Below are 5,000 nucleotides of genomic sequence, written 5' to 3'. Positions count from 1 at the left end.
AAAACCAACAACCAAAATAATAATCCAGCATCAAATGAGACACATGACGTAACATCACTTATTTTAGGCTTTGCTTTTCAAGGTAATTCCTCGATTTCTTACAAAATATCTTTTGTCCTCTGTGCTTTCCCAAAACAGGATCCTCAGCGGTCTTACACTGTGGTCTTTCAGTCAGTGTGGCCAGTTCTCCTTTGGCTATATGAGCCTTAAAATGTTCAATTACAGCTGTAACTTCAGCATTTGACCAGCACACGTTTGGTCCTTTCAGTTTCTGCCTCACTGTCATTGTCTGTACAGAAGAACACATGCTTTAGTAAGCTCTAACTATATGAGAGCTCCTGTACTTACACTGATGGAGGTATTCTGATTTAAACCTCAGGTACCTTGAGAAACTTCAGTGGTTTTCTCAATAGGCATCTTCTGAACACCTGGAAGAAATCAGTTATACACTGATCAGAAACTCAGATATAACGCAAACCTGTATCTAGATCTTAAAACTGAATATACACCTGATATCTAAAAAAATCACATTTCAAATGACATTCAAAATATTATTCTGGAGAAGAAATGTTATATTAAACACCTCCTTTTTAAGTTTTTGACCAACATGAACATGATCAACTTATTGGTATAGGCCAGAATTACAATGTTGGTGCAACACTGATTCCATTAATGTTCTTCTAGAAAAGTTTCACTATATAAAAGTGCAAAAATCTGATTATTGATAACTGATTATTACAATTAATGGCAAAAGGAATGTTTAGAAATGTAAACTGATATTACCTACTGACACACTGCAGCATTATATATTATAGATCTATATATACACACACACACACACCGTATATAACTGTCTTAAAACCACTGGCTTAAAATGAACATTTCTAACGCATCATCTTACTCTAAAGGTACAAATTCTGTTGTGTACCTTATCAACATTATTTAATATTAAGCCATTGATTTTGGGCTGTTGGCAAACATAATTCTAAAGTGGAAACCATCTAAACATCAACAGACAGGTTGTTCATGTTTATACGCACTTTACTATCATTACTAACATTCAACAAAGCATGTATTGATGGATTTTGTTACCCTTGTTGTAAAGTGTACACTATTTCAACATTACCTGATGTGTTATTAACATTTGTAGACTCTTTATCAACATGACTTGTCATTAACAAAGCATTTATTATTATTTAATGAACCTACAAATGTTAACACATCAGTTAATGTTGAAATAGGGTACACGTGATAATAAGGTTCTCAAAATCCAATAATATACATGCTTTGTTTTAATAATGTTGATAAGGTATACAACAGCATTTTTACCTTTAGAGTAAGATGGTGAGTTAGAAATATTCATCCGTAGTGTGTGTGAACTGCTGTGTAAACTAATGTAAATATGTACAGTAAGATAACCTTACAAAAACAGTAAAGCTACAGGAATTGTTCATGATTAGTTCATGTTAACTAATGCATTAACTAATGTTAACTAATACAACCTTATTGTAAAGTGTTACCATAATAACTATAATACTTTTAGATCACTATTATTAGAATTGTTGCTAAGATACTAATATACTACTACTGTCAATGAAAAATGTATATTTTATAATGATTATTTTATTTTACAATACTTCCTTCTTAATTTCTTCGCTTAAGCTGTTATACTGGCAGAAGCCTGCAGTTTCAGTGAAAACAGGTTTATAAACGCATCTTATTACAAATGGGGTGAAATACTGTAAATCAACTGTCCACAAAAATGTTGGATATAATGCAAATGTGCTAATAGAGTGTAAGTGGTGCTCGCTGCATGTTAAACTCAAGGCACATGTAGAGATGGAGTTCACTGCATTTATTGGCTGTGAAACGAGGCAAGGACAATGCCAGATCATGAACTGATGGAGTGAGGAAAGTGTGCAGTTCAGTTTGAAACACGCAGCACAACAAACTGTAGACTTACTTCATTATCGTCTTTTGTGATTTGAAAAGGGCACGAAGCTATATCGTGCTTTTGATTTTAATTTCATTTTAGAGACGCTTTACCAAAGTGCATGCCGCAAGATACAAAGACAATTTATGTTATTACACAAACACATTTGGAGACGGAATTAAATCCGGTGACTCAAAGCACTTCAGGAGGTGGTCTGAGACGCATTCCAGATGAAACTGGACAAGTGTAAATGCAGATGGTTGTTGAAACCGCATATGGTTTACCACAACTTTACTCCTCACAAAACTGCCAAATTATAAACAAGTGAGAGCGTGTTTTAGGCTATATGACATGTTCTAGTCAAATATGACAGCGCTCATCTTCATTAAAAGTAGTGAGAATAAATTATTTAACCAGTGCTGATGCTACTCTCTCTCCTATTGATCTTGAAATTAGCTGATGATAAATAACATGCTTCTCATAGCGGTAGTTTTACGATGACGTGAACACCGTTAAACCAGCGTATAGCATGGAAATAAAAAATTGGATATATATCCGTTTTGCAAAGGCCCATTTATGTGGCCAAGTGTAAATGGAATTGTTTTGACAAATCATATCAGTAAAAACACATGAAAAGGTTCTTACTAGACTAGCATTTACTAAAATGATGCAATGCTCTTTTTATTACCATCTCAGCACAGCCTTGATCATCCAATGAGAACTGGTCCTTCTCAGGGCTCACCTGAAAGCAAGGTAAAGAAAGAAGAGATAAACATTCAACTACAGACAAAGATTCAGAGATGATCCAAATGAAGCAGCACAGACACTGGACTCCATCTGATAATAACAACGAGGCCGATATATTAAGACTAATAAATAATGGATTATTTCCTGCAGCTTCAGATGTGTACTGTTCACCATGATGGTTGTGAAATGTTTAAATCACTTTGAAAAGGAAGACACATTCAAGGTGCATCACAATCAGCGCGGTGTTACAGGGAGAGTTTGTTTGTGCATTCGCAGCATTTTGTGGAATTGTAAGCTGTAATATTTTTTAAATGTTGTGTATATCTGATTTATCTCAGATAGGATGAGTTACTGAACGCTGCAGTAAAGTGCTTCACTGTAGGCCAACCGGTGATAATCTCTTCCACACGCGAGCTCAAACAGCAATGCAGGACAATAATAACTGACTGTCATATATACATAACATTATAATGAGAAGACTATTGCAATAAGACGCTGTGAATTCTTTGGGTCTAGCTGCCGTGCTTCAGCGCTGTTGTGGGAAGAACGCGCTGAACAACAGGAGTTCCACATTTTGACAAACACAGTCAAGTTCACTTGTGCATTTGCATCAATGTGTGCAGATATAAGTCGTGATAGTAAAGTTATGTAGTATAAACCTTTGATTTCTCTCATATAGGATGGATTAGGATTAGTTAAATAACTCAAGCAAAGCTCTTCATTGTACCGCTGATGCTCATTGGCTTCAACGCAGAACATTAATAACAATAATTGGGATTGTCATATATAAATTACATTATAATGAGAAAACTATCTAAGTAAAACGCTGTGAATTCTTTGGGTTTAGTTGCCGTGCGTCCACAACAGGAGTTTCAATACGTAACTTAGTTCAAGTTCATCTATGCATGATTTTGTGCAAGTAGGAGTTGTAATATTGTGTTTATTTTGTATAAATATCTAATTGATCATATATAGGTTGTGTTCCATTGAGCTAAACAAAAGCGCTTGGGTTTATGGGTGTTCATTCAGCTCTTCAGCTTTAGCACGCGCACCTCAAACACACGTTATTTGAAACCATCCTATTAAACACGCATAATATTCCTGTAATTTTAAAAATGTTAATATGTTTTCAAAAGTATTGATGCATTATTCATCAGAACTAGTACTTTTATTGTTCTTGTATCATTTTCATCAACAATATGAGTAAAATAATTCCCTTATTGTCCATTTGATTTGATTTATCCATGGCACAGGCATTTGATTCTTTATGTAGCCTAAGTAATGTTGCCCATGACTTGTTTGCATTTTAATTTCATTTTATTTATTATTATTTGTAAGGCAATAGATGTTTTGGGTAAAACTTTACAATACATTTGTTATTGCATTAACTAACATGAACTAACAGAGCAAAACTTTTGTTAATGTGAGTTAATAAAATATGTGAGTTGATGTTAGTTCACAGTGTGCACTAAATGAACAGATACAACACTGGATCATAAACATGTTGAGATTAACGTTAACTAAGATTAATAATCCTGTAGAAGTATTGTTCATTCATTGTTAGTTCATGTTAGCTAACACTAACAACATGAAAACTTATTGTAAAGTGTTGTCATTTTTTTTTTTTTATAAAGAAAGTTAATTAATTTAATTTTTACAATCATATGATAGCCAATAGAATGAATGGCTACTGTACTGTATAGGTTTGATTTATGTTGAAGTGTTTGAGTCATGGCTTTTAAAGGTCACGTTTTTCGTGTTTATTTGAAGCTTTGATTGTGTTTACAGTGTGCAATATAACATGTGTTCATGTTTTGCGTGTAAAAAAACACAGTATTTTTCACACAATTTACTTATCTGTATACTGCTGTTTTCACTGTCCTCAAAACGGCTTGAAAGATTTCCCTGTTCTATGAAGTCCCTCCTTCAGAAACACGTAACGAGTTCTGATTGTGCCAGCGGTTCCCGTGTTGTGATTGGACAGCAGCTTAGCGCACGTTACCGGAAAGGTCACGCCTCTCACCATAACGGGGATGCATGCGCTCAATGATCTCTAAGTACAGCGTCCCTGGGAAAGCCAAACAAAGGTGACTTGACTCCGGGATGAAAATAACAGCGTCTCGACGACATGGCGACAAACAAACTATACGAACGCAACCGAACGCAACATTTCTTTTTCTCCACGCGGGAGCAACAAGACCACGCCCCCTTTTTCGCGTACTCTTGTGGGCGGAGGTTAGTCGACAAACTGCTCTACTGACGTAATTAAAGCAGGAAGTACCAGGATGTAGATTAAACCGGCCGTTCGCTGTAGGCTTTG

At 35.2% G+C, this 5,000-nt stretch overlaps 1 protein-coding gene and 1 long non-coding RNA gene across 3 annotated transcripts in view; one reads left to right on the top strand and one right to left on the bottom strand.

Moving 5' to 3' along the window:
• The window catches only part of LOC307126561 (protein NLRC3-like), a gene marked incomplete at its 3' end in the record, with an annotated part of 127,614 nt that overhangs the window by 111,691 nt on the left and 10,923 nt on the right, over window positions 1-5,000 (top strand). The gene's annotated exons all lie outside the window — the stretch shown is intronic.
• The window catches only part of LOC307126569, a 6,780-nt gene that overhangs the window by 1,203 nt on the left and 577 nt on the right, over window positions 1-5,000 (bottom strand). Inside the window, exons 1-3 of the long non-coding RNA XR_013816507.1 lie at window positions 2,622-5,000; window positions 384-428; window positions 1-289 (exon numbers count right to left, since the gene is read on the bottom strand). The exon at window positions 1-289 is cut by the window's left edge and continues 1,203 nt beyond it; the exon at window positions 2,622-5,000 is cut by the window's right edge and continues 577 nt beyond it. This is a non-coding gene — a long non-coding RNA (uncharacterized lncRNA). The remainder of the gene's footprint in view (window positions 290-383; window positions 429-2,621) is intronic.

The sequence above is a fragment of the Gobio gobio genome, assembly GCF_949357685.1.
Source record: "Gobio gobio genome assembly, chromosome: 5".
NCBI classification, from domain to species: Eukaryota; Metazoa; Chordata; class Actinopteri; order Cypriniformes; family Gobionidae; genus Gobio; species Gobio gobio.
Note: the sequence above shows the minus strand (reverse complement) of the source record. Positions and strands in the feature narration are given on the sequence as shown.